Below are 25,789 nucleotides of genomic sequence, written 5' to 3'. Positions count from 1 at the left end.
TGAAATAAACAAAAAAGTCATAATCAAGAAAGAAGTGAGAACCCACCCAAATAATTTCTTCTGAATCATCTCTCCATCTGCTCCTTTTCTCTTTTCCCCACCTTCCCAGAGTCTGTTGTTGCCCACGAGGAAACATGAATGCTGAAGCAAGAACAAAAGGAAAACAGAAACATATATTTATGTAAACTTGTATTGATTCAACTAGGAAGAGACCCCACAGCTTTCAAGGTCTGAGTCATAAATCATTATGATCAGAAATGCTGATGTGCTAGGAATATGCAAGGACTTTTGCTCATTACCACAGCTCAGGCCTGCTGCAGAGCTAAAGTTGAGCTGACCAACGTTAAATATAATTTTGAGCCTCCATTTATTAGATGATATTTTGGGAACGGGAGAACACGGTGGCCGACCGTGAGCCCATGCTTGTATATTCAGCTCCACCTGTAGTCACAGACAGATTCACATTCGGGAAAATCAGAGGGAGGTCACATCACCTTTCCAAACATGAGAAAACTTTGTTCTTTCCCAGATGACCCAAAATGTTCTAATCATTGGTTCTTCCCTCGGGTTGGTGATGCAGCCAGCATGCACGCAGAGTGCAGTGGACCCACAAGCACACAGCTGTGATCTTTGACTTGTGGCCAAAGCAAAAACTGGAACTGAATTTACCCAGACAAGTGTAAAGGCTTCTGCTTAAAGCAGCTATTTTCTAAGCTAGATAAACAGCTTTGAAATGAAGAAGAAATGAATTCTTTTCTAGAATGTCTGAATCAAAGTGAGGTCAACATCTTGAAGACAAGATGTTAACATAGATTACCCACACAGGCTGCAAGAGTCTTCGGGAGAAGAATCAGGCTGCCTCCACGCCTCCAGGCTGCCTGTGTTTCTACCTGTTTCATCGACTTGCTTTTTGTATTTGGAAACAACCTTCTGCATAGAGGAATGGGAGCTATGTTGAATTAGCTAGCACATGACATAAAACAGCAAAGGACAGCAAACCACTGTGCTGGAAGCTTCCACGAGCCGGCAGGGGCAAAGGCCAGTGGCCTCTTTTTCCAGTAGCCCAAGAGTCCTTGCCTGGCAGCCCAGGGGCAGGAAGAAACACAGTAGTTTTACTCTGGACTTGAGTCAGTGATTCTGCCCTGTGAATTTCCACCAAGAGATGACATTAACAAATACCTCGCTTTTTATAGTAAGCAAAGGGACTGGTGAGAAATAGCTGCTGGGAGAAGCAGGGAAAAATCACCCTTCCTGTTCCTTATACAAACTCCTTGTGCCTGTGCTAATCTGGCAATCCATCTTGCAATCACCAAGCAGAGCCGAGCAAGGAAGCAATTCGCACGGCAACAGTGCTCCTCAGAGCTTTTCGTAGCTTGATGCCTATCGCGGCTGCTTATATTGGAGCAGCAGGTGGGTATAAAATAGCAGATTCCGATCCTACAGAAGCAGCGTCCCAGGGTAGAAGAAGAGACGATTTTTTTTCCAGTAGAGCAAATATGCATATCAATGTACCTGGATGGAGAGCAGGGTCCTGGTGAGCTGTGATCAGCAGCAAATTCATCTGTACTTCCATCTCAAGTGGTCTATTTTGGCAATAACAAGGCTCATGTAGCAAGGGTTTGAAAAGCCTACTTCTCTTGATCCCAGCGGGGCTGCGGACCACGTCTGCAGTGCAGACAGCCCTCCGCCTACTCTCAGCTTTCATGCATTCCCCAGTTCTCCCTGAACTCTTCACTTGCAGCGATAGTAAAATGGCACCAGTTTTCAAGGCCTTTCAGCACGACACGGCCCGGTGTAGTAAGGAACAACCAGGCCTCGCGGCCTATTCCCAAATGCTCTATTGCGAAGGCAGTCAGCTGCATAATTGGTGTCAACTTCATAGCCAGTGGGCAGGGATAGTTATCAGAAGTCCGTTGAACAAATGGGTGGGATGTTTCAAACCTGTGAGCGTCAAACTTCTCCAAAAATAACAAGAAGTGACAGTTGAAGTCATGCTTAACAGAATTGGTTTTAAAATGTGAAATGGGTTTTAAAAGCAGCCCTGCCTTCACATTGGGTGTGAATGAGGCTTAGTGTGAAATATCACAGGAGGGGAAATCCCTGTCAAGGCCAAGACTCCTGCTTTGTTCTCTGCGGTTGACAAGTAGATGTCTCTAGATGACACTCGAAAGGACAAGCACGTGTGGGCAGCAGATGGGTGGGTGGCTGAGGCTGTGAATCAGCTCCAAGAAAGCCTTCCTGCCAACTTCACAAGCGGCGCATTAAGACCTCTCCTTGTAACTGTTCCAGACCTGTTGCTTCTCTGGTAGTTTGTCCATCAGAAGTCAGCAAGGGAGCCTGCACCTTCGCCTTCCTTGCACTGCCGGTTGGCTGTCTGCTTCTTTCACCCTTCTACTCAGCTCATGGTTTTCTTAGACTTCTCCAACAGTCAAGTCGGCAAACGCGTTCTGTGAAAGGGCAGGTGGCGAATAGGTTAAAAGTTAGCAAGCCGTACCGTGTCTATCCTGGAGAAGGAAATGACCACCCACTCCGGTATTCTCACCTGGGAAATTCCATGGGCAAAGGAGCCTGGTGGGCTAGAGTTAATGGCGTTGCAAAGAGTCGGACACGACTTAGCAACTGAGCACCCACAGTCTCTATCACAGCTACTTACTCTGCCATTGTAGCAGGAAGCCAGTTACAACACAGACCAGACACAATTGAGTGAGTGTGGCTGGTTTACAATAAAACTTTATTTACAAAAATAATTTGGAAAGGGAGGTTCAAGAAGGAGGGGATATGTGTATACACATAGATGACTCACACTGCTCTACAGCAGAGACTGGCACAGCATTGTAAGCAATTACACTCCAATTAAAAAAAAAAGATTGAGGGGGCCAGATTTAGCCCCCAGCCATAGTTTGCAGACCGCCTTCTCGAAGACACTGTTATCATAAACAAAACTGACCCTGGGAAATACTGTGAATTTTCAGTTTCTCACCGACATTTTGGTAACCTGTGATAGATTGTTAGAGTTAATTCCCCATACCCCCATCTGTTCAAGCCTTCCACTAGCGTTGTTTCTGAGCAGTCTCCTGCCGTATTGACTGTTACAAGTTGAATTGTGTCTTTTTCAAACCTCAGTACCTAGAATGTAATCATACTGGGAGATCAGGCCTCTAGAGGTGACTGAGTTAAAATGATTATGTTAAGGTGGTGCCCTGATCCAAACTGATTGGTTTCCTTGTCTGAAGAAAGGACCCCAGGGGAGCACATGCAGAGAAAAGACCAAGTGAAGAGGCAGCAAGATGGAGGCTGCCTGCAAGCCAAGGAGAGAGGCCTCAGAAGAGACCAAGCCTGCCAGCACCTTGACCTTAAAGGTGCAGGCTCCCACACTGTGAGAACATACATTTCTGTCTTGAAAGCACCCAGTCTGTGGTGCTTTGTGGAGGCAGCATGAGCAGACTAATATGCTGACTCTGCGCTAAACCTGTGACTCCCTCAGGCCAGTGAGACAGGAAAAATACGACATAAGCAGAGGCTGGAAAAGCGGCTCTTGCTGCTCTGGAGACCCCTGCCAGTGACCCTGTGAACAAGCCTGCGTTAATCTGCCGGATGGTCAGAAACACATGGCCAGTCCTGTCATCACCCCAGCAAGCACGTCAACCCCAGAGGCAGCCACCTCGCTGGCCAGCAGCCGCCCAGCAGTGAAGCAGGATGCAGCTGACCTGAGCAGGAGGACCAAGGAGCTGACCCTGCTAACCGCTGGCCCACAGGCAACTGCTGGTGTCCGCAGCCACTAGCTTTGGGGGTAGTTTGTTACACAGACTAGAGACCTGCTCTGTCACTAGCACTTGCCCTGTCTTCCCTACCCCACCACTCAGACTGGCCCCCTTGCCTCTGGCTTACCTGGGCTGCTGCAAAGTGGCACTTCCCTCTCCTTCCACAAGCCCCAGTGGTTCACTCCATGCTCATCCAGCCAGGACACAGCTCTCTGTTTGCTGGCTGTGCTCATTTTCTATTCCTGTGATGACAAAAACAAATTACCACACACTTAGAAGCTCACAGCCACACACTTTTATTATCTCACAGTTCTGTGGGTCAGAAGTTTGACATGGAGCTCCAGATTCAATCAAGGTGTTGGCAGAGCTGTGCTCATTTATTGGTGCCTCCAGGGGAGACTGTTTTCCAGCTCATTCAGACTGTTGGCAGAATTCAGTTCCTCACTGCTATAGGAATGACATCCTTGTGACCTTGCTGACTGTCAGCTAAGGGCCATTCCCAGCTTCCAGAGGCCACCCATATGTCTTAGCTCCTGGTTGCCTTCCACCATCGTCAAAGCCAGCAAGATAGGTTGAATCCTTCTCAGAGTTAGACTCTACCCCGCATTTTCATCCATCACATTTCTCTGACCCCAGGTGGAAAATTTCCACTCTTTAATGCCTATGGGATTAGATTGGATCCACCCTGATAATCGAGGAGGACATGGCAACCAGCCCCAGTATTCTTGCCTGGAGAATCCCATGGACAGAGGAGCCTGGCGCGCTACTGTCCATAGAGTGGCAGTCAGACACGACCGAAGTGATTTAGCACATGTGCGCCCAGATCATCCAGGATAATCTCCCATCTCCATAATTTTTACTACATCTGCAATCACATTTTTATTACATCTACAATCAATCACGTCTGATTGTCCTAATCAAGATGACGGAGTAGAAGGACATGCGCTCATCTTCTCCTGTAAGAACTACAAAATTACAGCTTTGTCGATGGCTACTGAACAACCATAGACAGGAGAACGTTGGATCCCACCAAAAAAAGATACCCCATGTCCAAAGGCAAAGGAGAATCCCCAGAAAGATGGTAGGAGGGGTGAAATCGCATTTAGAATCAAACCCCATACCTGCCAGAGATGCTCGGATGGCTCAAACAAAACCTTGTGTACACCAGGAGACCCCACACAGACTGAACCAGACCTGCCTTTGAGTTGAGTGTCTCCTGTGGAGGTACGGGTCAGCAGTGGCCCGCCGCAGGGGCAGGGGCTCTGGGTGCAGTAGACCTGGGTGTGGCATAAGCCCTCTTGGAGGAGGTTGCCATTAACCCCACCATAGAGCTGCCAGAACTTACACAGGAATGGGAAACAGACTCTTGGAGGGGACAGACAAAACCTGTGCAAACCAGGACCCAGGAGAAAGGAGCAGTGACCCCACAAGAGACTGACCCAGACTTGCCTGTGAGTGTCCAGGAGTCTCAGGTGAAGGCTTGGGTCGGCACTGGCCTGCTGTGGGGTCGGGGGCACTGAGTGCAAAAGTGCATGCATGGGACCTTTTGAAGGAGGTCTCAATCATCTTCATTGCCTCCACCATAGTTTGGTCTCAGATCAAACAACAGAGAGGGAACACAGCCCCGCCCATCAACAGAAAATTGGATCAAAGATTTACTGATCATGGCCCCGCCCATCAGAACAAGACCCAGTTTCCCCCACAGTCAGTCTCTCCCATCAGGAAGCTTCCATATGCCTCTTATACTTATCCCTCAGGGGGCAGACAGAATGAAAATCACAATCACAGAAAACTAATCAAACTGATCACACGGACCACAGCCTTGTCTAACTTAATGAAACTATGAGCCATGCCACGTAGGGCCACCCAAGACGGATGGGTCATGGTGGAGAGGTCTGACAAAACGTGGTCCACTGGAGAAGGGAATGGCCAACCACTTCAGTATTCTTGCCTTGAGAACCACGTGAACAGTATGAAAAGGCAAAAAGATAGGACACTGAAAGAGGAACTCACCAGGTCGATAGATGCCCAATATGCTACTGGAGATCAGCGGAGAAATAACTCCAGAAAGAATGAAGAGAGAGAGCCAAAGCAAAAACAACGCCCAGTTGTGGATGTGACTGGTGATGGAAACAAGGACCAATGCTATAAAGAGCAATATTGCATAGGAACCTGGAATGTTAGGTCCATGGATCAAGACAAATCGGAAGCAGTCAAACAGGAGATGGCAAGAGTGAACATCGACATTTTAGGGATCAGTGAACTAAAATGGATTGGAATGGATGAGTTTAACTCAGATGACCATTATATCTACTACTGTGGGCAGGAATCCCTTAGAAGAAATGGAATAGCCCTAATAGTCAACAAAAGAGTCCAAAATACAGTACTTGGATGCAATCTCAAAAATGACAGAATGATCTCTGTTCGTTTCCAAGGCAAACCATTCAATATCACAGTAATCCAAGTCTATAGCCCAGCCAGTAATGCTGAAAAGCTGAACTTGAATGGTTCTATGAAAATCTACAAGATCTTCTAGAACTAACACCAAAAAAAAAAAAAAATGTCCTTTTCATTATAGGGGACTGGAATGGAAAAGTAGGAAGTCAAGAAACACCTGGAATAACAGGAAAATTTGGCCTTGAAGTAGAAAATGAAGCAGGGCAAGGGTTAACAGAGTTTCTTTGCCAAGAGAATGCACTGGTCATAGTAAACACCCTCTTCCAACAACACAACAGAAGACTCTACACATGGACATCACCAGATGGTCAACACCGAAATCAGATTGATTATATTCTTTGCAGCCAAAGATGGAGAAGCTCTATACAGTCAATGAAATCAAGACAGGGAGCAGACTGTGGCTCAGATCATGAACTCCTTATTGCCAAATTCAGAACTTAAGTTGAAGAAAGTAGGGAAGACCACTAGGCCATTCAGGTATGACCTAAATTAAATCCCTTATACAGTGGAAGTGACAAATAGATTCAGGGGATTAGATCTGATAGACAGAGTGCCTGAAGAACTATGTATGGAGGTTTGTGACATTGTAGAGAAGGCAGTGATCAAGACCATCCCCAAGAAAAGGAAATGCAAAAAGACAAAATAATTGTCTCAGGAGGCCTTACAAATAGCCCAGAAAAGAAGAGAAGCTAAAGGCAAAGGAGAAAAGAAAAGATATACTCATTTGAATGCAGAGTTCCAAAGAATAGCAAGGAGAGATAAGAAAATCTTCCTTGGTGATCAATGCAAAGAAACTGAGGGAAACAATAGACTGGGAAAGAATAGAGATCTCTTCAAGAAAATTAGAGATACCAAGGGAACATTTCATGCAAAGATGGGCACAATAAAGACAGAAATGGTATGGACCTAACAGAAGCAGAAGATATTGAGAAGAGGTGGCAACAATGCACAGAAAAACTAGACAAACAAGATCTTAATGACCCAGGTAGTGTAACTCACCTAGAGCCAGACATGCTGAAATACGAAGTCAAATGGACCTTAGGAAACATTACTATGAACAAAGCTAATGGATGTGATGGAATTCCAGTTGAGCCATTTCAAACACTTAAAGTCGACGATGTTAAAAGTGCTGCACTCAATATGCCAGCAAATTTGGTAAACTCAGCAGTGACCACAAGACTGGAAAAAGACAGTTTTCAGTCCAATCCCAAAGAAAGGCAATTCCAAAGAATGCTCAAACTACTGCACAATTGCACTCACCTCACACGCTAACAAAGTAATGCTCAAAATTCTCCAAGCCAGGTTTCAACGTGAACTGTGATGTTCAAGCTGGATTTAGAAGAGGCAGAGGAATCAGAGATCAAATTGCCAACATCCGTTGGATCATCAAAAAAGCAAGAGAGTTCCAGAAAAACATCTACTTCTGCTTTATTGACTATGCCAAAGCCTTTGACTGTGTGGATCACAGCAGACTGTTGAAAATTCTTCAAGAGATGGGAATACCAGGCCACCTTACCTGCCTCCTGAGAATCTGTATGCAGGTCAAGAAGCAACAGTTAGAGCTGGACATGGAACAACAGACTGTTTCCAAATTGGAAAAGGAGTACATCAAGGCTGTATATTGTCACCCCGCTTATTTAACTTATATGCAGAGTACATCATGTGAAATGCCGGGCTGGATGAAGCACAAGCCGGAATCAAGATTGCCGGGAGAAATATCAATTACCTCAGATATGCGGATGACATCACACTTATGGCAGAAAGCGAAGAAGAACCAAAGTGATAAAAAGCAAAAGAGGAGAGTGAAAAAGCTGGCTTAAAATTCAACATTCAGAAAACTAAGATCATGGCATCCAGTCCCATTACTTCATGGCAAATGGATGGGGAAACAATGAAAACAGTAATAGACTTTATTTGGGGGGGTCTCCAAAATCACTGCAGGTGGTGATTGCAGCCGTGAAACTAAAAGACGCTTGCTCCTTGGAAGAAAAGCTGTTACCAACCTAGACAGAATATTAAAAAGCCGAGACATTACTTTGCCAACAAAGGTCCATTTAGTCAAAGCTATGGTTTTTCCAGTAGTCATGTATGGATGTGAGAGTTGGACTATAAAGAAAGCTGAGCGCCAAAGAATTGATGCTTTTGAACTGTGGTGTTGGAGAAGACTCTTGAGAGTCCCTTGGACAGCAAGGAGATACAAGCAGTCAATCCTAAAGGAGATCAGTCCTGAATATTCATTGGAAGGACTGATGCTGATGCTGAAACTCCAATACTTTGGCCACCTGATGCGAAGAGCTGACTCATTGGAAAAGACCCTGATGCTGGGAAAGATTGAAGGCAGGAGGAGAAGGTGGAGACAGAGGATGAGATGGTTGGATGACATCACCGACTTGATGGACATGAGTTTGAGCAAGCTCTGGGAATTGGTGATGGACAGGGAGGCCTGTCATGCTTCAGTCTGTGAGGTCGCAAAGAGTAGGACACGACTGAGTGACTGATCTGACAATCACATTGGCAGAAATTTCTTTTATTCACATAGCATAGATTCTCACAGGTTCCAGGGGTTTGGATGTAGACATGTTGCACAAAAGTAGAGTCTGTTAGTCTGCCCACCATGCGCAGCACCTTGTGGCAATGCAGTCGGAGACAGTAGTTCTCACCAGCTCTCAGTGACAATGGGAATTTTTGAGAGGCTCACTCCAAACTCTCGGTGTGGTCACTTTCCCACTTAACCACCATCACCACCACTCCATTGTCCCTACATCATTTATTTATTCTGGAGTAGTCTTCACCCACCTCTGCGCTCTCCTCCATCTCTGCGGCTCTTACCCATACTTTGTCGGAAATTAGGGTAGGTGGACCATGATTCCCTGCATATGAGATTTCCAAGAATGGTGTCTGAATTTCCTTATGTCATTGTCTTGGGCAAGAGAGTTCTAACAGGTAGTCATTTTTCCAGCCAACTGCTTCAAACTTACATCTGAGATTGTGTGCAAGAAAAATTCCCATGTTATAAGCAATGTCACAATTTCCTACCCCTCTCTACTCAAAATTTTGCAGACTGGTGTATTGCAGTTAATTAGAGCTAGCAGAATCCATTCTGTATCAGTTAGGATGACTTCAGCTGCAAGTAAAAGAAACCCTGATTTAAACTGGCATACACAATATGAAAAATTACTCCTTCACATTACAAAAAGCACAGGCACAGATCAGACTTCAGGGTTAGTTAATTCTGTGGCTCAGAAGAATAATCGAGGTTCGAATTTTGTTCTCTCTGTCTTCACCCTGCCATTCTTGGTGTCATCAAGCTGGAACAAGGTCTCTGCTGCTCTTCCTGGCATCACATGCAATTACAACATCCAGAGGAAGGAGAGAGAGTGCCTCTTCCTGCATCTCTATCTTTGTTGTACAGTTTCCCCATTAGACTTCCCCTAGTTTCATTAGCAGAACTGACCTCATTTTAAAGCGAGACAAGGGAAGGAGAACGTATCATATCATCAAGCCCTTCCCCAAACACCCTTTCAAATAATAACTACTCCCCAGCCCCGTCTTCCTGCACCCCCTTTGGCCCTGCCAAGGCCCCGTTCTCCCTAGCTTTCATCACCGTGTGTTTTGTTCTGTTGTTTGTGCATTTCTTTCCACATATACTATGACATCAACTTCATTGTGTAAGGAATCTGGACCTTTCTTGCTGCTGCTGCTAAGTCGCTTCAGTCGTGTCCGACTCTGTGCGACCCCACAGATGGCAGCCCACCAGGCTTTCCCATCCTGGGATTCTCCAGGCAAGAATACTGGAGTGGGTTGCCATTTCCTTCTCCAATGCATGAAAGTGAAAAGTGAAAGTGAAGTCGCTCAGTCGTGTCTGACTCTTAGCGACCCCATGGACTGCACCTACCAGGCTCCTCCATCCATCTTACTCAACTAAAATAAGGCTTGGCCCATAACACATCCCCCTCGATATTTGTTAAATAGACATGATACCCCTTGTACCAGTCAGGTCCTCGGAACTGGAGGTACGATATGCTGCCTCCGTGGGCTGCAGTGGGGAGGACCGAATTCTGAACAAAGGTGGGCTTATGTTAAGGGTAGATGGGGAGAGTGAATGTTAGATAGGCAACAGCCAACCTCACTCCTATCGGGTTCCTCACCATCACCACCCACTACTGGCCTGGAGAACCGTGAAAAGATAGACTTTGGTCACTGTGACTCTCAGAGGGATTCTCTGGTTTCAGATACTCTTCCAAGATGAGCCAGACTCACAGAAGCTTCTCTTCACAGATCCGTTCATCCTAGCATCATTCAGAGTAGAAGGGAAGGTTACTGAGGCTGTCAAGTCCACTGACCTTTATTTAACCCTCTTCTACTTTAATATTCGTAACACTTTATGTAATTTACCCATGTAACTCTGAGGAAGACATCTACCTAAAGTTTACATAGTAATAAGAAGGGGCCTTACCCTGGAAATAATTAGAATATTCTAAAGCAGTTTGTTGAGACAATAAAAGGAACTGAGGAAAATCATTAGGCTGAAGTCCGGCCGTTCACACCATCCACTGAGGGAGGCCTGAGCAGAGCCTGGAGAAAGGCAGCGAGTGACCGTGTTCCTCACATGCGGAATAGCTCGTAATACTCCTCACCACACCTTTTCTTGGAGTTCTCGAGAATCCCAAGGTAGGGGAACACCAGGTCTCTCTTTCAGAGCCCGCCTTCCTCAGAGAGGAGCCGGTATATTCACCATGGACAGACATGGATGACAATCCTGGAAATGCTTTCCCACTCTCTTTCCCAAAAGATTTCTCTATTCTTGCAAAGGAAACAAAGGGACTACATGGTCTGTTTGTTCATCCAGAATCACAGAATGGGAGAATCCTGCAACAGCCACTATGACTCAACCTAGCCCAGACTCCAGAGTTTTCTTCCCACTTGGACCTAAATCACACTGACTTCCCTCAGAGCTCAAAGCCTTTTATTCCTGCTGTGTGAGTGCTCAGTCGCTTCAGCTGGTTCTGACTCTTTGTGACCCTACGGACTGTAGCCACCAGTCTCCTCTGTCCCTGGGATTCTCCAGGCAAGAGTACTGGAGTGGGTTACCATGCCCTCCTCCAAGGGATCTGTCCTACCCAGGGCTCAAATTCCAATCTCCTGCGTCTCTGGCATTGCAAGCAGATTCTTTACCACCGAGCCACTGGGGAAGCCCTTACCCCACTTAGCTGCTGCTATCTCCCAGGTTCTGCTCCTTCAGGGAGCTAAGTTCCCTTCCCACTTTCCAACCAAACCGAAGACAACCCCGCCCAACTTCCTCCCCTGGGTCCTCAAGCTCCTCCTTGAAATTCCTTATGGTCTCCACAGCCAGCTCCTCTGAGAAAGTCTTAATTATAACCAGTGTCTTTATTGTTTATTTTCTTGCTCAAATCATTCCAGCTTTAGACGTTAAGAGGTACTTCAGGCTCACTGCTGCACCCTTACAGCAAGCATGCCTCCTTTTTTCTAGCACTTCCTTATACCACAAGATGATCCTGGTTAATCTTGTGTTTTCCCTCCCCAACTTCAGGAATCAACCTCTTCTCTATGAAACCCTGGTTTCTTTTACTGAAGAATGGTGTTTGGAAACCAGTATCTGGGCATCCAGTATACTCAGCACTATTGTAGTATCATTGCTTCTTGGGCCCTCTCAGCAGACAGAGCTAGGGTACCTGTGTGTATTCTACTCCAAGAATACACGTGTATTTTGGTATCCATCTCTCTGCTTGTATATATCAGAGTCAAGGAATTTATACTGTTGCTGGTTTCAGGCCAACACCATGGATTTTGTTTTAGCCTTCCCTCTTCCTCCAATAATGAAAAACCTGGTTTATTGCCTACTTTTGTTGTTGTTGTTCAGTCACTAAGTTGTGTCTGACTCTCTGCAACCCCATGAACTGCAACACACAGGGCTCCCTTGTCATTCACTGTCTCCTGAAATTTGCTCAAACTCATGTCCATTGAGTCAGTGATGGCATCCAACCATCTCTTCCTCTGTCACTGCCTTCTCCTTCTGCCTTCAGTCTTTCCCAGCATCAGCATCAGGGTCTTTTCCAATGAGCTGAATCTTCACATTAGGTGGCCAAAGTATTGGAGCTTCAGCCTCAGCATCAGTCCTTCCAATGAATATTCAGGGTTGATTCCCTTTATGATTGACTGGTTTGATCTCCTTGCTGTCCAAGGGACTCTCAAGAGTCTTCTCGAGCATAATAATTCAAAAGCATCAATCTTCAGTGTTCAGCTTTCTTTACAGACCAACTGTCACATCCCTACATGCATACTGAAAAAATCATAGTTTTGACTTTACAAACCTGGGGCAGCAAATTGATGTCTCTGCTTTATAATATGTTGTCTAGGTTTGTCATAGCTTTCTTTCCAAGGAGCAAGCATCTTTTGATTTCATGGTTGCAGTCACTGTCTGCAGTGATTCTGGAGCCCAAGAAAATAAAATCTGTCACTGCTTCCACTTTTCCCCCTTCTATTTGCCATGAAGTGATGGGACCAGATGCCCTGACCTTAATTTTTTGAATGTTGAGTTTTAATCCAGCCTTTTCACTCTCTTCTTTCATACTCACCAAGAGGTTCTTTAGCTCCTCTTCACTTTCTGCCATTAGAGTAATGTCATCTGCATATTTGAAGTTGTTGATACTTCTCTCTCTTGATTACAGCTTGGGATTCATCCAACCCAGCATTTAGTGTAGTCAATGAAGCAGATATTTTTCTAGAATTTCCTTGCTTTCTCTATGATCCAGTGAATGTTGGCAAATATGATCCCTGGTTTCTCTGCCTTTTCTAAATCCAGATTGTACATCTGGAAGTTCTCAATTCATATACTGCTGGAGACTAGCTTGAAGGATTTTGAGGGTAACCTTACTAGCATGTGAAATGAGAGCAATTGTATAATAATTTGAACATCTTTTGGCATTGTCTTTCTTTAGGATTGGAAAGAAAACTGACCTTTTCCAGTCCTTGGCCACTACTGAATTTTCCAAGTTTGCTGGCGTACTGAGTACAGCACTTGAACAGCATCAGTTTTTAGGATTTTAAATAGCTCAGCCTGAATTCCATCAACCTTCACTAGCCTTGTTCATAGTAATGCTTCCTAAGGCCCATTTGACTTCACACTCCAGGATGACTGGCTCTAGGGAAATGACCACACCATCTTGGTTATCTGGGTCATTAAGACCTTTTTTGTATAGTTCTGTGTATTTTTCTTCATCTTTTCTTAATCCCTTCTGTTTTTGTTAGATCCTTACCATTTCTGTGTTTTATCATGCCCACTCTTGCATGAAATACTCCCTTGATAATTCCAATTTCCTTGAAGAGATCTTTGGTCTTTCCTATTCTATTGTTTTCCTCTACTTCTCTGTATTGTTTATTTAAGAAGGCCATCTTATCTCTCCTTGCTATTCTCTGGAACTCTGCATTCAGTTAAGTATGTCTTTCCCTTTCTTGCTTGCCTTTCCATTCTCTTCTTTCCTCAGCTGTTTGTAAAGCCTCCTTAGACCACCACTTTGCCTTCTTGTCTTTCTTTTTTTGTGGGGGGATGGTTTTGATCACTGCCTCCTGTACAATGTTATAAACCTCTGTCCATATTTCTTCAGGCACTCTGTCTATCAGCTCTAAACCCTTGAATCTATTCACCTTCACTGTATAATCATAATGGATTTGATTTAGGTTATACCTGAATGGCCTAGCGGTTTCCCTACTTTCTTCAATTTAAGTCTGAATTTTGCAATAAAGAGCTGATGATCTGAGCCACAGTCAGCTCTAGGTCTTGTTTTTGTTGACTGTATAAAGCTTCTCCATCTTCAGTTGCAAAGAATATAATCAACCTGATTTCAATATTGACCACTTGGTGATGTCCATGTGTAGAATGGTCTCTCATGTTGTTGGAAGAGGGTGTTTGCTATGACCAGTGTGTTCTCTTGACAAAATTTTATTAGCCTTTGCCCTGCCTCATTCTGTACTCCAAGGCCAAATTTGCCTGTTACTCCAGTTATTGCTTGGCTTCCTACTTTTGCATTCCAATTCCCTGTGATGAAATGGACATCTTTTTTTGGTGTTAGTTCTAGAAGGTCTCGGAGAAGGCAATGGCAACCTACTCCAGTGCTTTTGCCTGGAGAATCCCATGGATGGAGGAGCCTGGTGGGCTGCAGTCCATGGGGTCGCGAAGAGTCAGACACGACTGAGCGATTTCACTTTCACTTTTCACTTTCACGCATTGGAGAAGGAAATGGCAACCCACTCCAGTGTTCTTGCCTGGAGAATCCCAGGGATGGTGGAGCCTGGTAGGCTGCCATCTATGGGGTTGCACAGAGTCAGACCCGACTGACGTGACTTAGTAGCAGCAGCAGCAGCAGCTAGAAGGTCATGTAGGTCTCCATAGGACTGTCCAACTTCAGCTTTTTTGGCATCAGTGACTGGGGGATAGACTTGGATTACTGTGACGTTGATTGGTTTGCCTTGGAAACAAATCAAGATCATTCTTTCATTTTTGAGATTGCACCCAAATACTGTATTTTGGACTCTTTTGTTGACTATGAGGACTACTCCATTTCTATTAAGGGATTCTTGCCCACAGTAGTAAATATAATGGTCATCTGAATTAAATTTGTCCATTCCCATCTATTTTAGTTCACTGATTCCTAAGATGCCAGTGTTCACTCTTGCATCTCCTGCTTGACCAGTTTACAATTTACCTTGATTCATGGACCTAACATTCCGGGTTCCTATGCAATACTGTTCTTTACAGCATCGGACTTTACTTCCACCACCAGATACATCCACAACTGAGTGTCATTTCACTTTGGCCCAGTTGCTTCATTCTTTCTGCAGCTCTTCAGCTTTGCCCCCAACTCTTCCTCCAGACTTGGGGGGCTCCTCTTCTGGTTCATCTTTTTGTCTTTCATACCACTCATGGGGTTCTCACAGCAAGAACACTGGAGTCGGTGCCATTTCCTCCTCCAGTGGGTCATGTTTTGTCAGAACTCTTTACTCTGACTCTTTACTCTGGGCATGGCTCTTGGCTTCACTGAGTTATGTAAACACCTTCACCACAGCAAGGCCGTGATCCGTGAAGGGCAGTGTCTCCTTTATTATTGACCACATACGTGGATATGCAGTCTCATTTGTGCAACTCTAATACATAATCAAATGTTTCAGGATTTCTAACACAGGCCCCGTGAGGAGCATATTCACTAACTAGATTACAGCATTTGTATAGCGTTACTTTGTCTTTGGTCTTACGCTATTCAGTCAAAATACTGTTTTGCAAATTTACTGAGGTTCACTCTTTTCTAGCAGCAGGCCTCTTGACTGAAGGCTTACTCAAGCAATCCGTGCCCCTTCTCACAGGGATGGGACCACTTTTTTCATATACAAATAATCTTATAACATTGGGTTTTAACATCATCATTCCTCTCTTCTAAGGGGCAGGCACATTTAAACACACTCTTAAGGTCCTACTTTTAGATCCTTAGCCTAAACAAGTGTCAAATATATGTTGTTCTAGATCTTTAAATGTCTTCTTTACAAGATTAAACCTCTTAATTAAAGAAAGAGAATGGGCTTGAGTCTTGTGTATATTGCATTTATGCTTTATTATTTTTCTATACAACACTTTGGATGCCTGAGATGATCATTATAAATTTCTTTTTATTATTCTAAATTTGTATTATCCCCTTAAGTGGTATATTGGATTGCTATAGTTCACAACCTCCAGCCATAAAATACAAAGCAATAAAATCTTCTAATTAATGCACACATATGCAAACTTTGTAATTAAGTGCAAAGCTATAATTGGACCCAGTGCCCTATCTAACACAAAATAGCAATAGCAATGAACTAGAGGGGGGAAAGGAGCTGGAATATTCAGCATTGAAGTTGAATGATTATTTACAGTAACTTAAACAAAAAACATTATTCCAGATTTTAGAGAGAAGAAATAGCCATAAAACTAAGAAAGAGAAAATTTGTCTCAATTTATCATTACATAGGAGGATAAGATCTACTATATTCATGACACACCAAGGTGGGGGAAGACTGTAGCAAATTTACAGATGTGGTAGCTAAGGAAATAAGCTCATCTATAAACTATAATCTGCCCACATATAGTCCTACACACACATACACACACACACACACACACTTTCTCTCTCTCTCTTCCATCAGGAGCCTTAAATTCCCACTTCCTTTTGAGTTTTTGTCATCCATATTTCTAAACATACATTCCGCCTCTTGCTGTTAATGCAGTTGTTCGTCTTTGACTACATGTTAATGATGTAGTCAATGATAGATTCAAATGATGATTTCAAAAGACCCACAAACACACTTTTCACAAATAACTTGTTTCCAAATTTTAAAAAACTAAAAATAATGATTTAGGAGTTCTGAACTTTATATGAAATGGAAAAAAACAAACCACATTATTGTATTAATTTTGGGCCCTAACAGACCAAAATGGCTGCTCCTTTAGTGTTATGATTGAACACTGTCACCACTATCGCCACAGTTGTGAAGCTATGTTCTGTAAATCATCTGTCGCTCCTCACTTTCCCTCTGCCCGAGGCATGTTAATCCATCAGTACCTCCTACTATTTCTGTCTCCAAAACGCAGTGTGAATTCTCTGCTGCCACAGTCCTAATCCAGCCTATTGTTATTGATTAGCTGGGCCACCGAAATTATCCCTTAACTGTTACCCAATAATCATTTTTCCCACCTTGAATCCATTCTCTATACTGCAGTGAATGATCTTTCATAAATATTAGCAAATAATATTACTTCTCTCTGAAAGAATGGTAAAGGTTTTTTTTCCTTCTGGGGGCTCATCTTGACCTACATTTCACCACATTCTCTGAATGCAAGCCCACAGCCACCTTTTGCTTCCTTTCTGCTCGGGGCCTTTCTTCCCACTCTGCACCTACTGAGTTCCTATCCATCAGTCGCACTTCCCCTCAGATGTCACTTCCCCTAAGAAATCCTCCCTAACCTCACAAAGTGAGACAAGAACATCTCACCTGTTCTCAAAACATAATACAGTTTTTCTCCTTAACACTGTTTATAGCTGAAATTCTACATTTATTTCAAAAATTATTTAATTGCTCTCCTTCTATCCCTCCCCAGCTGTACTATTAAGAATTATGTCCTTTTGCATTCCCTACAGCCTCCTTAGCACCAAGGAGAGGATGCATCTGGCACTTAGTAGATGGTCAATAAATATTTATTCAATGAATACTGGATAGAAAAGAAATAGCCTGAATATATGGGACTTTCACTTTTGTCTTCTTTATCAACCATCAACAGCAGGTGAAATAAAAATCCTGTCAGTGTCTGTGAATCTCCTATTGTGATACGTGAAGTCCCGCCGAGCTCCAGACAGAAGGAAGGCCTGCAGCCGGCTCACAGACGGGCTCTCAGGTATGACCTGCATATCAAGCAGGGAGCAGGAGAACGCTCCAGGGCGGAGAGCCAGCAGCCTGTTGACATCCGTAAAATCCAAGGCTGGCTCTGGCTTTGACCCTCACAGGTCCAGGAAAACATGGTCAAGATGGAGAGCAGAAACAGGCTGATTTCTTGGAATTATTCCAGAAAAGCTGAATATATGACCAATATTTGAATATATGACCATTTATCAGCCACTTTTCTATGACCTAATCATGTGCAATCATCTTTTCAATCTCAAAAAGCAGGAAACTGTTTCAATGGTAGTTTTTCTCCTTTCTGCCATGTCCAGATGACATATTTCAATAAGATAAAAATAAGGGTAGTGCTTTCCTATTCTCTTTTCTAGCTCCCAGAAAACATCCTGACCTTGGAACATGGAGGCAGGAGAGTAACCCATCTGGAGAGGAGGCATGCCGCCGCCTGGCGGCAGCCAGGAGCCAAACACTAGGCCCATGGTGTGCACTGAAGGCTCGCCTGCTGCGGAACGGAGTGGCCTGCAGGGATCTGGCCCCAGGGGCCCGGCTGGCACAACCGGGCATCTCCAGGTGGCAGAATCTCCAGGCGTCAGATGATGCCTGAGGTCGGCTGTGAAAGATGCAGTACAGAGAAAAAGGACTCTAGGAACCAGGCAAGTGGAATCAAGTCCATAGCCGAGCAGATGGCCTGTGAACAGGGGAAGGGAGAGAACTGAAAAACAAAGAGGGTAAAGCTGAGGCAGGGAGGCTGACTCCCCCCCTCAGCACGCTCGCTTGTCCTTGAATCTTACTGAGACTCTATTTGCAAGTTCTTAATGAGTCATCTTGTGATCTTTGTCTCTTGAACGAACCTGCCAGGAAAACCTCCAACCCTGCATCAATTCACCCATCTACACTTACATTCATATACCTGATCTGATGATCACAGAACTCAGGAGAGAATTCTCTTGTGTACAATGGCACAGTTCCTAATGAATGACCTCCTCCTTCATCTGAGCCCCCAGCACACCTAGTCACTTTTCACCAGATCCATCCAAAAATGTTAACACGTGAGCAGGCTCTTTTGCACACTCTCTTCTGCCATCAAGTTCGGTTTCTAGCTTGACTCTCAGCCAACTGCACCTTCTATTCTACTGGGGAAACTGAGAGTCACAGAGTAAGAGATACCTCAACCTCCTGCCACTGCTTGTTGACCTGAAAAGCTGTCTGGATCTTTGCTCTCTTCCTTTCCACCGCAGAAGAGCTGGTTCTTCAGCAGCTCTAGCCAAACCCCACCTGTGCACTTGGGATCACATTTTATCCAAGTCCTCAGAGAACGTACTCCATCAAATGCATCCTCCTTTCATCTCCTGGGTCTTCAACTTCTGTGCAACTCACTGTTACCAGATAAGTCTCTCCCTGTTTAAAAGAATTGTTATCCTTTTAACCCTTTCCTTCCCTACTTTCACAGGTGGCTTAAAAGTCTTTTTTTTTATATCTAACGATTTCTACTTTGTCACCTCCTATTCACCTGGCAGTTTTCCCAGGTGGCATTCATGATAAAGGACCTGCCTGCCAATGCAGGAGACATAAGAGATGAGGGTTCGATCCCTGGATTGGGAAGATCCCCCTGGAGGAGGGCATGGCAACCCACCTTATTATTCTTGCCTGGAGAATCCCATGGACGGAGGAGTCTGGTGGGCTACAGGCCATAGGGTTACACACAAGTGAAGCGACTTAGCATGCAGGCATTCACCTGGCACAACTGAAACAGCTCTCACCAAATCAGCAACCCCGTGAACACCTTCCCGCCTGCATTTCACTCCCTGCATCTGACACCATGGGCCAACTTCTCTTCTCTCGGTTCCTGTGACTCCAGCCCCCATCTCTCCATTCCTTTGTGGTCTCTCCTGCTGACTTCTCTTCTGCTCCTTTTCTCTTCTCAGCGTTACATATTACTTCTAAGATCTCATCCACCAGCCATCACCCATCACTTATACACAGAGGAATTTCAAATAACAATCCCGACCTTCTTAGTTCCAGACTCTTCCATCCAACCTGAAGAACACAATTACTACCCCTATTAATAAGTATGTTATTTGGTTAAACCAGGCCTGCAAGCTGTTTTGTGATCAGTGTCCTCTACTATTTGTAAACAGTGAGCTTCTCAAGTTCCAAACTTATCTCTTTTCAACTGAACAAAGGTCATTCTGTGTATCTGGGTTTGGGGGAAAAAAATAAAGGGCTGGATAAAGGAAACTTCCTTTGTACAACTACTAGATATGATTAAAAAAAAAAAACAAAACTTAATGTTCCCAAACCTTTCACTGGGGCAGAATGCAGCCACAACTTCTGATACGAAGACCACAAACCACTGCCCCAAAATGGAGAAACATAGTTCACTTCAGTAATTACACCCAGAGAAGTTAAAAGAGAAACTAGTTAACTGCATTTTAGACATTTTGAGCCTTCTCACATTTTACAGTTCTAGGATTAAGAGAGGATCATGTCATACAATTAAAGTCTCTCTATAAATATATGAAGCAAATATAAGATGTTTAGTATGGTGCTTCGCACAGAGTAAATATAACACATGGTCACTGATGTTGTTATTCTCATCAATGTGATCATTATCTACCATAGTCCCCTAGGGACATGGTCAGAAAACAGAACCAATCAGAAGTCTATCTCCTATTTAGGTGACAGAAACATAGACAGATATAGATGAAGGACTTTTGTAGTCATCACATCACATTCACTTAGGAGCCTTGTGAGGTGGACAGGTAATGTAATTATCCTAATTTTACATATAAGGAAGGTGACCCCAAAAGCAGATCAGTGCCCCCATAACAATCAGTTTGAGGTTTGAACATGCAGTTCTGCCTTTCAGATTCCTCGCTTATTTCTTCTCTTTGAGACAGAGAGAGGGGTGCAAAGGAAATGGGGGGGGACGTGGATGCAAAAGAGGTCAGGGGATGAGAGAGGGTTATAAGGGTGTTATTTTCCAGGTTTCCTCTGTCCCTCAAACTGCACAAGGTATCAAGCTGCCAAGTGATTTATCAGTGAGTGTGGCTTATGAAATTTATCTCTTTACTTTGTTATCATCCCTGTAAACTGTTTGAAAACAGATGTTAGCCTACATTCATGATTTGTTGCTTCTTGCACCAGCATGAAAAGTCAGGACACAGCACTATATCCTACAAAGGCTCAAACTTCTCTTTGAATTTATACTTGTTCTAAAGGAGAAGTGAGATTCTGACAAGGATGGGTCAATTGCCCATCATGTTCTTGGCTTCCTGGCTTGATCAGCTAGACCTTCCACAGTGCCAAGCATATGCTGACTGCCCTGGATCACCCAAGGTATGCTGGAGGCCTTAGGAGACCATATGTTAGGCATCTGACATATGTTTAAAAAGTAGCTGGTCATATTTGCAAAAAGGATTTCCATAATGTATCTTCGGCACTGCTAGAATCAGCCCTGCAGCTCATCATGTTTAATTCATGCTTAATTACGTTTGAATTCGTGAACTTTCCCACGAATCCTTCACAATCACACTCCCACTGTAGTAGTCTTACTTGCTGAATTCTTCTGTGCTTAAGCACAAATGTCAGTACCTTGTGAAGTCTCACAATTATGCTATTCACTGTCATTCCTCATCCAGCCATGAATCAACATAATTTGATGATAGCTGCACAATTATGAAAATACTATCAAGTAGACATCACACATGTGGACCTAGTGTTAAGCATTATTGTAAAGAAGTCAGGGAAAAGCCATGAAATTCCTAGCCAGTCTGAACTTAACAGAACATGAAGTCATTTAACTTAATTGAAAGTGTTCACACTGAGTGTTTCTAGTTCAGCAATGGAAATTCCACACAAATTAGAGCTGCTTAGGGAAAGACTGCCTCCAGCGTTGCTTTTCACACCGAGACAACAAAATGACTAAATTTACCCTGGCGTTTCATAGTCACTCTGTCTCCCTCTCTGCGTATCATTTAATAATCTCCTACTACCATGTTTAAATCAAGTCCTACAAAGTTCCATATCAGAAAGTCATGGAATCACAGCTGAAAGGAACTTCGCAGATGACCTCATCCTTCACATTTATTTCACAGATGAGAAACACAGACCCAGAGTCTCCTAATAGCACAGCCACCAAGCAGTAACCTGGACCTGGGACTCAGATTTCCTGACGTCCAAGGCAGGAAATGATTTTCAGCATGTACTAGAGCACATCTCCGAAATGGTAGCTGAATGTTACAAGTGAAGTCTGAAGCTTTGTTCCAACCTGACCAATGGGACACCAAGGCTCAAGCTTTGTCTCCTTCCCCACTCAGATGGACCCACCCTCCTAATCCATTTTTATGCCTCACCATTAGAAGTTCTTTGGATTTAAAGAAGAAATCCTCACCATTAGAAGTTCGTCTTTGGATTTAAACCATTGGGTTCATAGGAGAATCTTCCTAAATAGAAATAATGCACTAGACTGCGGAGGCTGGCCCCTGAAATGGCCCAAGAAAGCATGGATTTCAAGTCAGCAATCAGGACCTTAATGAATGGCACAGAAGACAGACGATATTCAGAGGTAACAACTAAGGCCAGGGGGGATAACCTGGGCCTGGTGCAGAGCCCTGGCGGGGACCTGGAGTCTGAAGGTCTGGATAGTAAGCACGCCTCCGGAGGGGCAGAGTGGGTGCTTATGACAGATGGGAATGAAGGGACAGAGACTCTGATGCAGGGCACTGAAGTGGGTGGGTGACTCGTACCCACATATTAGGGCCCATGAAAAGTGACCAGTGACCAGGAGTTCCTTCTCTAGCGAAGAACCATACCTCCTAGCAGCATTTTACTTTTTCATTCCTTTCTCAGAAAAGGGAAGAAAATTTCTGCCTCTCCCTTGGCTACTTTGGCCCAGGGTTTTCTCTAAGCGTGTATTAAATACAGGTGCTCGTCCCTTAGCTAGAAAGGCCATGGTTTGAGGAAGTCTTCTGAGTTAAGTTCCCAAGCGAATCGTCCTCCTCTCACCCTTTTGGTCCAAAGCTTCCTCAAGACAGCTTTGGTCAGTTTTGAAGTCCATCAAATACAGGACATGAGTAGTAACTGCCTAGCAGCACCTCTGCCTCCAGCGCCTTTTCTCCGCCTTCATGCCTTGTCCATGGGGGCTGCACACAGCGGTTATGGTGACACTTACAGTGACATTTAGGGGCTCTGGGACCAGCCCTGCCCTGCTTTAAATGGTTGAAGATGGAGTGAGTCAGGCCATTCCCACAGAGGGGTAACCTCCACGAGATGCTGTATTACAGGTCACTTTCTGGTGTGTATAAGTGAATCCACAGGGGAGGCTCTGTGCCAATCAATAAGAGTGGAGAGAAAAACCCAGAAACACAGGTCTTGTTCTCAAGAGCTTCCGATCCAACATAGGAGGGATGGTATCTGTGCAGAGATAGCCAACAAAATACCAAGACAGTGAGAGGAAAGGTGAGGGAAAGGGGGTGTAGGAGAGGGGAAAGGAACATGAAAAATGGGTGAAGGAGAAGGGCTGGAACACACATCTCTAGGTAGAGGGTGGCACCAGTTAGGTGAGCACTGTGTTCCCCGCACAGTGCTGCGATTATGTATATTATCTTACCTGATGGTATTTGTGATTTAAATATAAAATCTCCAGGAAGAAACTGGAATAGTCATCTCCTCAGTCTTACCTCTGGGAAATTAGAGGTAAATCTTACCTCTAGGAAAAGGAAGTGAGTAAGGGTGCACCAATTATAGATGACAAAGCAAAGCTGGGGCCTGTGGGTTTTGTTTTCTTCTTTGAACTTTGGCTGTGCTGGGTCTTCATTGTGGCGTGAGGGCTCAGCTGTCCTGTGGCGTGTGGGATCTTAGTTCCCCAACCAGGGATCAAACTGTTAGGTAGTTAGAATAGGGAAAAGGAGTCCAGAATGGCAGTGGTTAAAAGACAAGGAAGGGAAAAGCCCGAGAAAATAGAACAAAGGAAGGTCCAAGGACTGGAGTAAGGACCTCGGGTAGAACAAACAACACTCCTGGCTGGCCCAGTTTACATAGGGCAGGCCCAGGGGGAGGAAAAAACATATAAAAAGAGGAGCCACAGGGCCAAGGCGGGGGGTGTCTCTCTCCCGCACGTGCGCGCACACTCTCTCTCTCTTCTCTTCGTGTCTTTTGGGTCAGCATGCCCTCACGCCTCGAGGATGTATTTTCCTTTATTTTTTAAATAAAACTGAGGGAACTATAACACTGTCCGAGAGCAGTGACACGCTGGGGGCTTTAATGTCCGTCGCTTCAAATTTTTGTTGAGAGGAGACAGAACCGAGGAGATTACACTTCGCTGACAAAACCTGCCTACCTCCTCTGCATTGGAAGGCAGATTCTTAACCACTGGACTGTCAGGGAGTCCCAGGCCTGTGGTTTGATAGCAGTGACTCTGTGGCAGGAACTCTGCTTTATAGAGCAATCCTCTAGGAATATTATCTGCCATTCTGTCAGCTTGGCTGTCAGAGTCCCCTCAGATCTGGACCGCACAGTTGCCCAATATCTGTATGTGGGTTTGCCTTGGATTGTAACTTCTTCCCTCCTGAGTGACCCCACATTGTTGTCATTAGTGAGTGACCAAATCCTTCCCCTTCAGCCTGTCAGCAATTCAAGTTTCCAGCGTGCTGGTGGGACAGACCACTGTGGACCTTTGGCCCATCTCTCCCAATATGCTCAGCCATTACAAGTCTCCCTCCTTTTCCTCCACACGCCCACCTGTTCCTCTGAGCGCAAAGTCACTCTCAAATGCCAAGAGCGCAGTGGAATTGAGAGATTAGTGATGCAAAGGTGGTGGGAAAGTGGCTGGGAACAAGGGAGCAAGAACACTTCACGCTGAAGACTTTCTCACCCAGAGTCGGCCAGACCTTTGTGTGCCAGCTTTGAAAACGCAGGCCACGACCCACCCTGGGCTTGCCAAGACCAGAGATTCTATTGTGGAATGCTCTCTAGGCTTGGGGGGATAACTATTAACTGTGCCTTCCACAGTCTAGGATTATGCCAGGTGGAGAAAACCCTGGACTTTCATCTGCTCCATCTGAAATGTCAAATTGGGCTTAAACACCTCCTAGGGCTCTAAGTGCTGCTGGGAGAGTCAAGCTCTTGATGCCTGAGACCTTCTGTTCTTAGCTCACCCTTTTCTTTTGCATTTCCCCATTAATTAGAATTCTCTGCAAGGGAGAGAATAATCGTTCTGGTTATTATGTACTATCAACAGGCCGTTTTCAAGCTTTTACCCAAAATTCAGTGATTAGACCTCAGTCAGCACACTTTCTGGTTATTCTCAGTTGGCCCTTCACACTTGCTGAGTAGACAATAGTCAGTCCTGTGGTTCTGAGATTGAGAAAACGTTAGGCCTCCTTCCACCTTTTATCTCTTTGCCAACAGAGCTCTGAGAGGGGAGGACCAAAGTGCAAGATAACTCACTTCCCTGAAAGAGACGGAGAAAGCCCTCCAGAGGCAAAGAGGAAATGAGCCCGAAACAACATCCGGCTACTGGGGACAGCTGGGCACAACCAGGCTGGGAACGCGGACCTTCAGAGCGGTGGATTGGTCCTGGTGCAGTGGTTTAGTCCTGTCCGGCGGAAAAACGAGGTCTGAGCTGAGGAGCCCCCCAGACGGAGACTCAAGGGGGCGCCCGGAGCTGTCAGGCCTGCCCTGGAGCTGGGCCGGCGCCTGGGCGGTTACTGCTGCTGCTAAGTCGCTTCAGTCGTGTCCGACTCTGTGCGACCCCATAGACGGCAGCCCACTAGGCTCCGCCGTCCCTGGGATTCTCCAGGCAAGAACACTGGAGTGGGTTGCCATTTCCTTCCCCAATGCATGAAAGTAAAAAGTGAAAGTGAAGTCGCTCAGTCGTGTCTGACTCTTCGTGACCCCATGGACTACAGCCTACCAGGCTCCTCCGTCCATGGGAGTTTCCAGGCAAGAGTACTGGAGTGGGTTGCCGTTGCCTTCTCCGGGCGGTTACTAACCCAACAGAAATGCAGTCATCGCTTAGTCTGTCTCTCGGCTCCATCCACTCCTGGGGAGTCAGAGGATTATTTTCCCAGAGTGAAGAGGACCTGTGTACACCAAGTTCTGGAGGAACAGGCAACACTGTGTGAGGA

General features: G+C 45.0%; 2 long non-coding RNA genes across 2 annotated transcripts in view; one reads left to right on the top strand and one right to left on the bottom strand.

Annotated features, from left to right (window-relative positions):
* LOC145530619 (uncharacterized) overlaps positions 1-6,322 on the top strand; it is a 38,589-nt gene extending 32,267 nt beyond the window's left edge. The window contains exon 3 of the long non-coding RNA XR_014071938.1: positions 3,193-6,322. This is a non-coding gene — a long non-coding RNA (uncharacterized LOC145530619). The remainder of the gene's footprint in view (positions 1-3,192) is intronic.
* LOC145530617 (uncharacterized) lies at positions 177-25,789 on the bottom strand. Its single transcript, XR_014071936.1, has 3 exons — positions 25,655-25,789; positions 3,889-4,003; positions 177-2,447 (listed from the first exon to the last, which is right to left on the bottom strand). It is a non-coding gene; the product is annotated as an uncharacterized LOC145530617 (long non-coding RNA).

The sequence above is a fragment of the Giraffa tippelskirchi genome, chromosome 12 (genome assembly GCF_054371585.1).
Source record: "Giraffa tippelskirchi isolate mGirTip1 chromosome 12, T2T-mGirTip1v1.2.pri, whole genome shotgun sequence".
NCBI classification, from domain to species: Eukaryota; Metazoa; Chordata; class Mammalia; order Artiodactyla; family Giraffidae; genus Giraffa; species Giraffa tippelskirchi.
This window is presented reverse-complemented; position numbering and strand designations above follow the sequence as displayed.